The sequence below is a fragment of the Canis lupus genome, chromosome 1, assembly GCF_003254725.2.
Source record: "Canis lupus dingo isolate Sandy chromosome 1, ASM325472v2, whole genome shotgun sequence".
In the NCBI taxonomy this organism is placed as follows: Eukaryota; Metazoa; Chordata; class Mammalia; order Carnivora; family Canidae; genus Canis; species Canis lupus.
Window position 1 is genome coordinate 38,118,517 of NC_064243.1, and position 15,888 is coordinate 38,134,404.

General features: G+C 38.4%; 1 protein-coding gene across 49 annotated transcripts in view; it reads right to left on the minus strand.

Moving 5' to 3' along the window:
• LOC112644266 (DDB1- and CUL4-associated factor 13-like) overlaps nucleotides 1-15,888 on the minus strand; it is a 205,509-nt gene that overhangs the window by 141,284 nt on the left and 48,337 nt on the right. For 31 of the 49 annotated variants that reach the window (XR_007412614.1, XR_007412620.1, XR_007412645.1 and 28 more), the window contains one exon: nucleotides 11,599-11,719. The exons of 11 other annotated variants lie outside the window; for them this stretch is intronic. The gene's annotated coding sequence lies outside the window, so the exon portion shown is untranslated. Of the gene's footprint in view, nucleotides 1-7,058; nucleotides 10,890-11,598; nucleotides 11,720-15,888 lie in introns of those variants that run through there. 7 more of the 49 variants (XR_007412647.1, XR_007412633.1, XM_049113559.1 and 4 more) reach the window with 4 other exon arrangements.

Genomic DNA, 15,888 nt, shown 5'->3' on the forward strand with positions numbered 1-15,888 from the left:
AAATGATATATTGAATAGCTTCCATATAAAGAGTATTTTGCATCAAATATATCTTCAAATAATACCTGTAATTTTGATCATCACAACCCACATCACATCTGGAAAATAAAATCGGTTAATTAAATATGGAATTTTTAAATTATGTTTCCAATGCATTGCACTTTTTAAAACTCTGGTTACTTTTTCAAAATAAAGGAGACAGCATTGACAGAAAAAAATAATGGAAAAATAATAAGGAACATCAAATGGCTTTTGGAGGCAATGCTTCAAATATCAGGTTAAGGAATTTTGTGTGAATTTAACAGGAAGTGGGGGAGCTTCCTTCAAAGACTTTTTAACAAAGTTTCACATAAGATATGTGCTTACATTTGAGAAGATCAGAAAAGTTCATATGACACCAACGTTTCACCATAGAAATGTTGGCTCTATAGAAATCATGGCACAGCTTAGCCGTTGGGAACACAGATGTGGAAGCAGGCCATCTGAATTCAGGTCCCAGCAAACCCACTTACTGGTTAGATAAGGGAAGTCACGAAATTGTTCAGTACCTCTGTAGTTTCCCCATATTTAAGATGGGAATAATAATCAAATCTGTTTCATGAGATTACGGAGAATTAACCGAGATAATATATGGAAGACACTTAGCAGTGACTAGCACATAATAAATACATGTAAATGTTAGTAATTAATATCACTGTAGGGACATGAGACCTAAAAACTATTTTTATATCAAATAGAAGGTTAAAACCAGAGGAAATGAAGATTTTATCGTAGGAGGCTCACTGTTACTTTTCCCCCAAATGTTCATTTCTCACTTCCTGTCCCCTGAAAGTCTGTCTCTTCCATGAGCCAGGAAAACTTGAGGGAATAAAAATTGGAATGGAAGGTTTTACTTAATGAAATTCCAAATAAAAATTACTTAAAAGCATTCAGAAGGAGAAAAATGATGGGAAAACAAAAAGAAATCAGAACAAAATCAAAATGGAAGAGCTGCCTGGGGGACAGAAAGGTTCTGGGTATAAGAGAAATCCATCATAGTCCACCTCCCATGCCCTGAACCCCCTCCCCCCCACAGTGTGTGCTCTCAGGGCCGGCATCCATGCGAAGAGCATCCATCTGGAAGTGTATACTTCACAACCCAGCACTGAGACCAGATGGCCCAGCATGGAGACTTCATTTCTGACTGCAAATGATTTTGTAAATCAGAAGATAAAACCTTCTGAGTAAGCACGGCTTCCTAAGAGGATTCCACAGACCCAAGTCTCTGACCCACCCACAGGTCAAAAAAATCTCCAGAAAGCCACTGCCTCATAGCATCGACTACACATATGTTCTCCTTCACAGATCAAACGAGAAAAGCATTAGAGATGACAGTTCCAGATCAAGAAACAGAGGTAGCCAGGGAATGAGGAGCACAAACAGAAATGGTGATGGTGTAGTATCAGACTCTAAACTGCAAAGCTCTGGGTGAAGGAAGTCTTCAATAAGACAACATTTAGTGAGCATTCATTCACAAGGCACATGGGTTATCCTACGCAGCATGCAGAGGTGAACCAGACAACCTCTGCTTTCACCACACCTACATTTTAGGTGATTGAGGACACAATCCCAAGCCACATAAGTAAATGGATAATATAATATCATGCAGGGAGATGTCTGAAGATTATGGGGAAATGCATAATAGTACAGCCACCTTGGAAAACAGTCCGATGGTTTCTTACAAAACTAAATGTACTCTATGCAATCCAGCACTTGTGCTCCTTGATATTTATCAAAAAGAGTTGGAACTTTATATCTACACAAAAACCTTCACATAGTTTCAGCAGCTAGATTAGTAATGGCCAAATTTTAAAGCAACCAAGATGTCCTTTAGTAGGTGAATGGATAAATAAACTGTGGTACAAGATATCTACAGAACTTTACATCCAAACTCAACTGAATACACATTCTTCGCAAGTGCACATGGAACTTTCTCCAGAATAGACCACATACTGGGTCACAAATCAGGTCTTAACCGATACCAAAAGATTGGGATCATCCCCTGCATATTCTCAGACCATAATGCCTTGAAATTAGAACTAAATCACAACAAGAAGTTTGGAAGGACTTCAAACAGTTGGAGGTTAAGGACCATCTTGCTAAAAGATGAAAGGGTCAACCAGGAAATTACATAAGAATTAAAAAGATTCATGGAAACTAATGAGAATGAAGATACAACCGTTCAAAATCTTTGGGATACAGCAAAAGCAGTCCTGAGGGGGAAATACATCGCAATACAAGCATCCATCCAAAAACTGGAAAGAACTCAAATACAAAAGCTTCCACCTAAAGGAGCTAGAGAAAAAAAAAACAGCAAATAGATCCTAAACCCAGCAGAAGAAGAGAGTTAATAAAGATTCGAGCAGAACTCAACGAAATCGAGACCAGAAGAACTGTGGAACAGATCAACAAAACCAGGAGTTGGTTCTTTGAAAGAATTAATAAGATAGATAAACCATTAGCCAGCCTTATTAAAAAGAAGAGAGAGAAGACTCAAATTAATAAAATCATGAATGAGAAAGGAGAGATCACTACCAACACCAAGGAAATACAAACGATTTTAAAAACATATTATGAACAGCTATACGCCAATAAATTAGGCAATCTAGAAGAAATGGACGCATTCCTGGAAAGCCACAAACTACCAAAACTGGAACAGGAAGAAATAGAAAACCTGAACAGGCCAATAACCAGGGAGGAAATTGAAGCAGTCATCAAAAACCTCCCAAGACACAAAAGTCCAGGGCCAGATGGCTTCCCTGGGGAATTCTATCAAACGTTTAAAGAAGAAACCATACCTATTCTACTAAAGCTGTTTGGAAAGATAGAAAGAGATGGAGTACTCCCAAATTCATTCTATGAGGCCAGCATCACCTAAATTCCAAAACCAGACAAAGACCTCACCAAAAAGGAGAATTACAGACCAATATCCCTGATGAACATGGATGCAAAAATTCTTAACAAGATATTAGCCAATAGGATCCAACAGTATATTAAGAAAATTATTCACCATGACCAAGTAGGATTTATTCCTGGGACACAAGGCTGGTTCAACACTCCTAAAACAATGTGATTCATCATATCAGCAAGAGAAAAACCAAGAACCATATGATCCTCTCAATAGATGCAGAGAAAGCATTTGACAAAACACAGCATCCATTCCTGATCAAAACTCTTCAGAGTGTAGGGATAGAGGGAACATTCCTCAACATCTTAAAAGCCATCTACAAAAAACCCACAGCAAATATAATTCTCATTGGGGAAGCACTGGGAGCCTTTCCCCTAAGATCAGGAACAAGACAGGGATGTCCACTCTCCCCACTGCTATTCAACATAGTACTGGAAGTCCTAGCCTCAGCAATCAGACAACAAAAAGACATTAAAGGCATTCAAATTGGTAAAGAAGAAGTCAAACTCTCCCTCTTCACGATGACATGATACTCTACATAGAAAATCCAAAAGACTCCACCCCAAGATTGCATACAGCAATTTGGCAGTGTGGTAGGATACAAAATCAATGCCCAGAAATCAGTGGCATTTCTATACACTAACAATGAGACTGAAGAAAAAGAAATTAAGGAGTCAATCCCATTTACAACTGCACCCAAAAGCATAAGATACCTGGGAATAAACCTAACCAGAGAGGTAAAGGATCTATACCCTAAAAACTACAGAACACTTCTGAAAGAAACTGCAGAAGACACAAAGAATTGGAAAAATATTCCATGCTCATGGATTGGAAGAATTAATAGTGTGAAAATGTCAATGTTACCCAGGGCAATTTACACGTTTAATGCAATCCCTATCAAAATACCATGGACTTTCTTCAGAGAGTTATTTTGTATGGAATCAGAAAAAAAAAACAAATAGCCAGGGGAATTTTAAAAAGGAAAACCATAGTTGGGGGCATCACAATGCCAGATTTCAGGTTGTACTACAAAGCTGTGATCATCAAGACAGTGTGGTACTGGCACAAAAACAGACACATAGATCAATGGAACAGAATAGAGAATCCAGAAGTGGACCCTGAACTTTATGGTCAACTAATATTTGATAAAGGAGGAAAGACTATCCACTGGAAGAAAGACAGTCTCTTCAATAAATGGTGCTGGGAAAATTGGACATCCACATGCAGAAGAATGAAACTAGACCACTCTCTTTCACCATACACAAAGATAAACTCAAAATGGATGAAAGATCTAAATGTGAGACAAGATTCCATCAAAATCCTAGAGGAGAACACAGGCAACACCCTTTTTGAACTCAGCCACAGTAACTTCTTGCAAGATACATCCACGAAGGCAAAAGAAACAAAAGCAAAAATGAATTATTGGGACTTCATCAAGATAAGAAGCTTTTGCACAGCAAAGGATACAGTCAACAAAACTCAAAGACAACCTACAGAATGGGAGAAGATATTTGCAAATGACGTATCAGATAAAGGGCTAGTTTCCAAGATCTATAAAGAACATATTAAACTCAACACCAAAGAAACAAACAATCCAATCATGAAATGGGCAAAAGACATGAACAGAAATCTCACAGAGGAAGACATAGACATGGCCAACACGCACATGAGAAAATGCTCCGCATCACTTGCCATCAGGGAAATACAAATCAAAACCACAATGAGATACCACCTCACACCAGTGAGAATGGGGAAAATTAACAAGGTAGGAAACCACAAATGTTGGAGAGGATGTGGAGAAAGGGGAACCCTCTTGCACTGTTGGTGAGAATGTGAACTGGTGCAGCCACTCTGGAAAACTGTGTGGAGGTTCCTCAAAGAGTTAAAAATAGACCTGCCCTACGACCCAGCAATTGCACTGCTGGGGATTTACCCCAAAGATACAGATGCAATGAAACGCCGGGACACCTGCACCCCGATGTTTATAGCAGCAATGTCCACAATAGCCAAACTGTGGAAGGAGCCTCGGTGTCCATCAAAAGATGAATGGATAAAGGAGATGTGGTCTATGTATACAATGGAATATTCCTCAGCCATTAGAAATACCCACCATTTGCTTCGACATGGATGGAACTGGAGGGTATTATGCTGAGTGAAGTAAGTCAATCGGAAAAAAGGACAATCATTATATGGTTTCGCTCATATGGGGAATATAAAAAATAGTGAAAGGGATTAAAGGGGAAAGGAGAGAAAATGAGTGGGAAATATCAGAGAAGGTGACAAAGCATGAGAGACTCCTAACTCTGGGAAACGAACAAGGGTTAGTGGAGGGGGAGATGGGCACTTGATGGGATGAGCACTGGGTGTTATACTGTATGTGGCAAATCTTACTCCAATAAAACAATATACAAAAAAAGAAAAAAATAAATAAACTGTGGTACATCCGAACAGTGGAATATTATTCAGCACTGAAAAGAAATAAGTTATCAAACCACTAAAAGACATGAAGGAACCTTAAATGCATAATACTAAGTGAAAGATGACAATTTGAAAAGGCTATATATGATATGATTCCAATTATATGACATTCTAGAAAAGGAAAAACTATAAAAATAGTAAAATAAATAAGTAGTTGCCAGTCTTTGAAGAAGGAGGAGGAATGAACAGATGAAGCATAGAGAATTTTTAGGGGAGTGAAAATACTCTGTATGCTATCTAATGATGGCTGTATGTCATTATATGTTGGCCCAAATCCATAGGATGCACAACATCAAGAGTGATTCCTGGGCAGCCCCGGTGGCTCAGTGGTTTAGCGCCGCCTTCAGCCCAGGGCCTGATCCTGGAGACCTGAGATCGAGTCCCACGTCGGGCTCCCTGTGTGGAACCTGCTTCTCCCTCTGCCTTTGTCTCTGCCTCTCTCTCTCTCTCTCTCTCTCTGTCTCTCATGAATAAATAAATAAAATCTTAAAAAAAAAAGTGATTCCTAATGTAAACTATGGATTATGGGGTGATTATAATGACTCAGTATAGGCTTAGCCATCATAACAAATGTACCACTCTGGTGAGAGATATTGATAATGAGGGAGGTGATGCATATGGGGGGCAGGGAGCATATGGGAAATCTCTGTACATTCCTTTTAATTTTACTGTGAACATAAAAACTGCTGTAAAAAATAATTTACCTTTAAAAAAGATTAGGGGAATATATAAATGTGGGAATCATAAATGTATCCTCAATATTCAGTGTTTAGAATTGAGACTACCTGATGGGTTAATAAAGATAAAGCAGAGAAAGAAAGAAGGAAGGAAATCAGAAAAGTGTCCATCTCAAAGATAAGCAAGACATTTTCAAGAAGAACAGGATCTTATATTCTTTATGTCTGAACCAAAGTGCCTGGTCAGGCACATAGCAACCCTCAATCCATGTTCACTAGATAAATTAATTTACTAATTTCATAAATCAAATACAAATCATAAACTTTCTCAAGATCCCCCTGCCACTAACCCTTAAAAGCTTTGAATGTAGTTTTAATTAATGGTAGCCAGAACATGTTTTGGCATCCCAAATCTCTAGCCTCACTTCCCCATAAAAGCACAAAAGTTTAGACTTCCAAAAGTTTTGAGATCCAAATCAGGACATCTGCTATGGACTTTGGTGGTCTGTTTACTATATTCTGTGCCTTGAGCTTTCTTAAATAATTGTAATAATCAAACAAATTATTTACTACATACCATGCACTCTGATATGCACTTTACAAGGATTTTTTCATTTAATCTGTCCGCCAAACACAAGTTTGATATTACTTTTATCTGCTTTTTACAGATAAGACTGTTGAAATAGAGAGAAGAGGTAATTTTTAAAGGATCAAAAAGCTAGTAAGAAATGTAGCTGCTATTCCAATCCAGGGAGTCAGTTTCCAGAAATATTACCAAAAGCACTACTTAAAAACAACCTTAGGGCAGCCCTGGTGGCTCAGCGGTTTTGAGCCACCTTCGGCCCAGGGTGTGATCCTAGAGACCTGGGATTGAGTCCCACATCGGGCTCCCTGCATGGAGCCTGCTTCTCCCTCTGCCTGTGTCTCTGCCTCTCTCTCTCTCTCTCTCTCATAAATAAATTTTTAAAAAATCTTTAAAAAAAAAAAAAACCTTAGTCAAGAAGGCATTTGAGGGAACCTAGTGCCTAAAATATAAATAAATAAAAGTATAGCCCCAATATAGCAACTCCTTAGAAAGCTTTGCCCCTGAATATAATGGATGTGCATCAAAAAGTGGAATACAAGTGGGTGTATTTAATAATCAGCTACAATGATACAGCGTAGACATTAGAAACTTGCTTAGCTAAGAAGGAAAATGCCTTAATTTATACAGCTGTTGTTTAAAAATTAAAGGGAATAGCAGCAGATTCAAAGACAACATTATTACTTGAGGTGCCGTTGGCAGGCGGGTAAACAGTGGCACAGGATGGCATAGGAGCCAAGTTAAAGCAGGTCAAGTGCTCACAGGGCTGGCCTCGTGCCTCCATTGTTGGAGCCAGTGCACACCTGGTGAAGGAACACGGTGTCACTAGCGGGCAGGTATAAATCCAAGAAGGGACAAACAGGGTATACGCACTGCTTCTAAACTTCTAAAGTGAATGCCTGCAAGTGGGAACTGAACAAGCGTATTCAGGAAACCAGATCAATGGGAGATAAACAGTGAAGTGTCTTTCTGTATCTTGACCAGCTGTGACAGGAGAAACCGGCAAAGGCAATGTTTTCTTAACAGCAGAAACCAGCCTGCCCCAGGGACACATCTCAGGGAAATGCTCCATTTGAACCAGTATGTTCTGTCCTACTTAAAAGGTGTTTCCAGCAAATCCCTTTACATTTTTTTTCTCACGTAAATAATAAAACACAGGGAACTGTGCGCAAAGGCCACCTGCGACTGCTAAGCCTCCCTCCTTTTAACTGTTAAATATGATGAGATTCAGCACTTCAGAGTGCACGACGCATGTACATGAGGATGTTAAATCCTCCCAATAACCCTGTGGATTATTTCTAGTCCCTCTTTATAGACAAAGACACTGAGTGTTGAGACCGTGTAGTTTGGAGCCAAAACTCGGATCAAAATTTCCACCTGCCATAGAGGAGACCCTCTACCTTATGGATAACCCTGGTCACATCGAACACAAATGATCACAATTTAAAAATTAGAACTGGGTTCTTGTCATTGTAGGAAATTCAGTCGCTGAAATCACCCTCCTCCCAACGAAGTAAGAGAGGGCATATGGGAGCCTCGGAGAAGCGAGTTTTGAAGGTGAGAGAAAGGAAAGATCAGAGATAAAACTTGACAAACCTACAAGGAACCAGGGCACAGAAAGAGACAGATTGGAAGCTAAGAAAAACTGGAATAAACCTTCTCAACACGAATGTGATTTGGCAGGGGGGCCTCTGACCCTTTCAGATTCAATCTCTTAAAGTTCGCCTTGTATTTTTCCATTTTACTGCCTGCTCACCACTCCCTGTCTGAGTCCCTGGTGCTTGATTTTAGTGATTTACCTAAAACTGGCAATGAAAGGTGTTTATGTGCCATGTCATTTGGAATATAAGGAACAGTTGATTATTAGAATTACTAGCGAAGAGAGTCTTGATTGCTGGAGCAGTAAGCCGAAGAGTCCCTGTAGAGAGGTGCCATTTGCAACCACCCAGGCCAGTGGAGCACAATTTGAGGAGGGAGGGGGATTGCCATGAACCTGTCGAGAAAAATAACTCTGAATTTGAGTTGTCGGTGAAAAATCAGGAGTGATTTTACTGCAATAATACAACTCAGCCTTGGAATAAACCTGCACAAATTCAAAGTTGCATCCATGAAATAGAATCAGACCATATTGCATTTATTTTCTCAGAGCAAGCACTAATGAATACAGAACTGGACTTTCATGGTTTAAAATTCTATCAGGACTTTGAAAATGGTAGCAGAACACTTATTGAATTTCAGAGGAACATTTTGGTGAGGCAGGGTGAGGGGGCTGCCATGATTAATTCTTTAGTAACGTGGAATTCACATAATGAATAAATTCACGTTCGTAGAAAAACATGGCAAAGTTAGCACTGGGTAGGTAAAATTAGAAACTTTTTTTTTGAAGTTTTAAGAAGATTTTCTTTTTTAAAAAATTTTTATTCCAGTATAGTCCATATACAGTGTTATATTAGTATCAGGTATAACACATAGTGATTCCACAATTTAGAGACTTTTTAAAAAGTTGGATATGTATGTCTGAATATTATCATCAATTAGAGAGTAAATGCTGGATGTCAACAAAAATTTTAAATTTTTAAAAAAATCATAATGCAATATTTGAGCTGAAATTTCTACAATTGTTCCCCCCCAAAAAATATCTTTTTTGAAAACAAGTTATGGCAACAAAAAGAATATTCATAAACACATAACAATACTGTCCTGGAAATGCAAGGTTTCTAAAATTTTAAAAATTTCTTGGGATGCCTGGGTGGCTCTGCAGTTGAGCATCTGCCTTCAGCTCAGGGTGTGATCCCAGAGCGCCTGGATCGAGTCCCACATCGGGCTCCCTGCGTGGAGCCTGCTTCTCCGTTTGCCTATGTCTCTGCCTCTCTCTGTGTCTCTCATGAATAAATAAAATCTTTTAAAAAAATTTCTCACCATAAAATAACAAACCACTAGAAAAATGAAGCAGTCAGGACTCCCTTGTTTAACCATCCATAGTTTCAGCTGCTTCAATATTTTATCCAAAACCCGACTATGCTATTGCTGCCTCCCCTCAGTGACCTTTAACCCTGACCTTGGCACCCATCTAGGCAAAGGGCTAGCAAAACAACATATACATTGCTTGGTGCTCAAAAAAATGTGTTGGCTAGTAGATCTAATTGTCTTTTCTTTTTTTTAATCACAAGAAAATAAAATTAAGATTATAGAGCAACTAGAAGTCTTGGATTTAGGTTGAAACATTGCTCAGCTGTTGAGTTGTTTTTTTTTTTATCTCATATCTGCATGTCAGCATGATGTTCTGATCTATGATCTGATTACAGATGTTTGGAGAAGCCAAACTATGTTATGACTCCCTTTGCCATTATCGTTTACTTGTTCTCTAATAATATTAAACTAGCTGTCTAATTTATCATCATGATTATTAAGATCAGCATGATTTTTAATGGTTTCAAGCTTCACGTGGTTAAGGATCACAGCGCATGTCCTTTTTAGGCACTTATTGAGCAGAAGGCCAGGTAGAACAAGTACTATTTGCACAGCAGATTAGAGCATGCAAAACCTTTCCATGCTCTTCTTTGGCCCTCGTGTCAACCCTGAGAGACAGGTAGGGCAAGTACCATCGGTGGCCTTTTCCAGGACAGGAAAGTAAGAGATTTATTGACTTGTCCAACGTCACAGAGCTTATAAATATCAGAATCCAAATGTAAGTCATCAATGCGTTGTCCCTTTCGTCTCTGGAAGTTTCATTGTTAAATAAATGTTTAGGGGATCCCTGGGTGGCGCAGCGGTTTGGCGCCTGCCTGTGGCCCAGGGCGCGATCCTGGAGACCCGGGATCGAATCCCACGTCGGGCTCCCGGTGCATGGAGCCTGCTTCTCCCTCTGCCTGTGTCTCTGCCTCTCTCTCTCTCTCTCTCTGTGACTATCGTAAATAAAAAATAAATAAAAATTTAAAAAAAAATGTTTAGGATTCCAAGTGATCAAGTCCTCAGAATTCTAGGAACTCAAGGTTTTATTGTTTTCACATTGAAATATTTTGATTTTATATTTTACGGCAATGTTAATCCTTATTGATGGTTCACTTGGTACTCCATAGGCCTTTTGTGTAGCTGTTTGACGACATTGTTTTATCACCTTCCCTGAGCTGTCAAACAGCCTGCAGATGCATTCCTTGCCATGTACATGCATGAATGGTTGAGTAGATTCTGTTTACCAAGGAAGCTAAATAATGAAATGTGACATACAAAGAAGGTCAAAGATAACCAAACCAAATTATCTTGCACTGCTTTGCAGCCTGTTGATTCTGTTCATTTTAACAGTTTTCCAACATAAATGTACAATATAAACATCATGATGAACCAACGTTATACTCAGCAACGTCAGCTCACTTTACAAACTGGTTTGCTTGCATTCCTTCAAATGATAGCTACTGGAAAGCTGTCAGTCTAGGGGTGGAGTCCAAAAGAAGGACAAGGAGGAGAATGACATGAAGGAATATATGAGGGTGGAGAGGGTATTAAATCTCCAAGTTCTGGTTTCTCTTAGTGTCCTGGAACTCAAAGGTGATGGGTGTCAGTTCACCCCAAGTTACACAGTATGCAATTTCTTCTTTGTATGAGCCTCTCAAAGCCTCAAGTAACACAGAATTCCTTCAGTGGGCTTTGCTTTTCAATTTCTGAGTTCAGCAATAAATTGTTATAAGTTTAAGAACTTTTCAAATATTATATAAGACTCCTATTAAAATTATAGTCAATTATCCCAGGCAGTAATTTCCATATTCAAAGAGAAACATATTTATTTTAAGATATCTACCAATTATTTGACACTTCTCTGAGTTTTCTTTTCTATACTCAATTTGCAGAGTTGAGTATATCAGATATATACATTTCCAAAAGCATTAGATAAATATATTTTACCTGCAGATGCTTACCATAATACCACAGTATTTCTTTATGTTTGTGGAGGGGTATTTTTGTCTTCTGGGTTTTTGGGGTTTTTTATTGCTTAGAAATGGCTACCTTGTTGAAACAGCAGGCCAGCTCCTGGATTCACTGAAAATAAAATTAACATGACACTTTACTAGGACAGTGAATCATTAAAATGTAGTCCCATGAAGACAAACTGAAGAGTGCTTGTGTTAAATAAATAGCCAAATTAGGTAAAATGTCTACAATACCCAAAAGTTGAGTTCAGCTTTCTCCTCCATGGCTCAGAAGGTGGGTGGAGATATTTTCTGACAACTCAGGCAACTGAGCAGAGAGCAGATTACCAACCAGAAGAGGAGTTGCCCCACCATCACACAATGCATAGACTTGATGGCAGGAGACCAGAGAGTAAGTTGGGAAGACTGGCTGTCACCTGAACATACTTGCAATCATCTCTTTCTGAACTCACATAATAATTCACCTGCACTCTTTTATGGCACTTTGGCTTTCTGCTTTTTATTAAAGTGATTCATAAACACATTTTAGGTCTCCTACTGGATTGCAAGAGCCTTGAAGGCAATACCCATGACTGGTTCATATTTGTGTCCCCACCACCAAGTTCAAAGTCTTGCCCCCAATTTGTGATGATTAAATATTTGCTGGCCAATTGAAACCTCACATAAAGAGCTTGGATTTTCTCTTCCAGGGCCTTTCCTGGGTGCTTACTTTGATCAGTGGAAAGGGAGAAGAATGAAGCAAGAACACTTATGAATGAATGATGTAAATACCTTTAGATAAGATAAGCTGTATCTACATTTGTCCGCTCTTGACTTTCCCCTTTCCTTTTTGAGGAGAGAATGAGGACAAGAAGGTCTCTTCTCTCAAGATCTAGGTTACTCCCTGACATCAAGAAAGCCAAGAGTCCTCAGTGAACAAAAGGGGATGGATATACATTTCCCAGAAGGCCTATATGATTAACAGACAGTGACTTAGGCAATATTAAGTATAGAGCTTCTTTCATTTCTGTTATGAATCTACCAAAATAGAGTTTCATGTTTTATCCATTTTGTTTCCTCATAATTGTAGACACAAAGGGTGAAATTCTGATATTTAATGCATGCTCACAGTTGCTATTAAATTAATCGGGAGCTGTGTTCGTGCATTCAACAACTAAATTTGGTGCCATAGAATATTTCTTGACTTGATGTTACATTTGTACGTGGCTTAAATATTGTTCAAGAAGTACAAATGAGTCCAATACAAAAAAAAAATCAAGAAAGGGAAACGAAAGATGTAAATCTTTCATCAAGTATTTTAAAAACAAATATATATAACCCAGTCACAGACTAAGCTAAACATGCCTTTTGTTTTGCATTGTCCTTATACACTATGCAATCTTTCTTAAATAATGCTGTTAAGAATACAGGACTTATAGAATCTTCTGACAAAACTCACTTTAGGTTAGAAACAGCAAATACCTCTTCCACCATACTCATACTTGACAGATATTGCTTATTAGTCTTTTCTGCTGAACCTGAGAATCCTTCCATTAAAACTATTTAAATGGGGGCAGCTGGGTAGCTCAGTGGTTGAGCGCTCAGGTCATGATCCTGGGATCCTGGGATCAAGTCCTGCATCAAGCTCCCTGCAGGGAGCCTGCTTCTCCCTCTGCCTCTCTCTGTGTTTCTCATGAATAAATAAATAAAATCTTTTTTAAAAAGAAGGTAAACTATTTAAATATTTATTTTAGTGTTTAAAATAAAACCTACTTACCATCTTTGCTTTAGACCAGTTCTTAGCCTTTTGAATCAGAAACACATGAAAATTCAAGAAAAAAAAATCTACCTACCCAGAAAAAAGTCACATATGGCAAAAAACTATTTTTATACTATTGTTTTAGTTTGGGTACTCCTTAAGCATATCTATTAATATTCATGAGGTCTATCAACTCATGGGAACAATCTCTGTTCTAGACCATGTATTTTCTAAAAAAATTTCAGGAAATAATGGAAAGACTTCATCATGAAAATGAGTACTTGATTTCTCATTTTTCTCCTTAAATTCCCTCTCTTTCCTTCCCCCCAATATGAATATCTATATATATCTAAGATTTATAGCAGTTTATTTTTCTCCAAGTGGTGACCAGCCAAAGAATGAGTCAAACTTTCCACAAGTAGGTAGGAGTATCTTAGCATTGATATTCTCTGAGGCACCTCCTACAGAGACTCATCAGGGGTAGAGAAAATGATGTGGGTGGACAACACAGCAATCTGTGATATGAGAATGGCAACTGCGGGTGACCAGGTACATACCTTTCATTGATATCAAAGATCATATTTGTAACTGTTCTTTAAATTGCTATTTAACCTTTTTTCTTTAAAAATGCAAAGGAAGTGTTATGCTGAATTCAGATTTAACATTTAAAAGTATCACAAATTCTGTCTTCACCTTGAGACTTTCATAAGACTTCAAACTATGTCCTTGATACAGAGGTGCTAATTAACCCATTGGTATTTTATAGGCTAACAGGCAAGCTTAGGATCTATAGAAAGCAGACATAACACTGTTAAACTATTATAGCGTTATTAGTACGTAACCTCTGCCCAGTGGCTCAGTCAAATAGCAGTGCTTTCCCTCATTACTAGTTTCTTGACCATAATGTTCTATTCATTTCCTCTGTATTAAATTTCGTATGTCATGCAATACTAAGTTCTTAGGTTCATATTAAAGTTTTTAATGGATTATTAAAGTTTTTAATATGAGCCCTTTAAATGTTGGAACACCTGAGTGACTCAGTCAGTTAACTGTTGGACTCCTGGTTTTGGCTCAGGCCATGATCTCAAGGTCCTGAGTTCAAATCTTGCATAGGCCCAGTGCTCAGACTCAGCACAGAGTCTGCTTGTCCCTCTCCCTTCTCCTCAACTTCTTCCCTCACTCACCTGCAGGTGCTCTCTCCTCTATCTCAAACAAACAAACAAATGAATAAAATCTTTAAAACAAACAAAAACCTTTGACACTGTTTTTCCTGGGGGCATTCTAGAAAATATTTAGCCATAGGTTGTATATTCTACACTCCTTTCACTCCTTTCTTCTTTAATGTTTTTCTTTCTCCCTCCTTATTCCCATTCTTTTTGGTAAACTCTCATTCTATTCTAAGATTATCTCTTTTGATTCATATGGTCTTTTACCAAAGCAATATAAATGACAATGCAGCAGGACAAAATTACCATAATTACTTAGGAGATTGTCCCTCAACCTCCAGTCAGTCTCGTGTGATCTCTTCTACCCTGTTGAAGTTGCCTCTATTGCCTCACTGGGTGTCCATGAGCATTCAAAATATCCTGATATGCTAAGAGAACTAAATATCCTCCTGGAAAGGACTGAACAATTCCAGCATCCCTACTTTATTCAATAAGCATTAAGCAAAGCCTCCATTTGTCAGAGAAATGTTGGCAAAGAACTGCTAAGAGTTTTTAAAAGGCAAGTTCTTTTTTTGTTTGCCTGTAGGAATATTGTGAATCATGATAAAGATCTTAGTAGGTTTATGAGATTTCAAGAAACCAGAAAGGAATATAGGGGGAAGCAAATTGTTGCCTCACTTCCAACTTGACACCAACAACAGGGGCTCAAAGCCAGGACCACGACTCTGCAAAGAGTAAGGAATTGGGTTAGAGGGCCAGGAGAACCATGTGCTACCTTTCTAAAAAGGCTGCTGTTCTGCTCTTCTTTTCTCCTTTACCAGAAGCTCTTCTACCTTCACATCTGAGTCATTTAGGAAAAATATAAATCAAAGGAGACTCTTCAGTAAAAAGTACTCCTACTTGAGGGATATAAGAAGTTCACCCATAACTGGTCTCCCACTTGACACTGTAGTGGCAGGGGCAAAAGATGATCCCATATCCATGCACTGCCTCATGTGTGGGAATACACATCTAAAGAAGTCCCACTTTCTTGAAGGAATAATGCCTAGAATGGGGAAGAGCATGTTCTTTGCAGGGAGAAAAACATTTAGCATGGAGTTAAATGTGGAGAAATAAAATTCTGTGAAAACCAACCCTTTTACCCATTGAATCACTTGGCACTTGTTTCCTAAGTGAAAAGATAGATAGAGCTGAGAACATAAGAGTCAGTTAAGTTTATAAATAGATTTTGGAACTCAGAGCAAAAACAGTAGTTTTGAAATCCATGGTGTTTTTGATTTGCAAGTATCAACCTTTTGTAAATATAAGGTGTTTGAGTACCAAAAGCTTGACTTTAAACAGAAAGAGCCCAAATCCTGAAGGACCCATAAACAA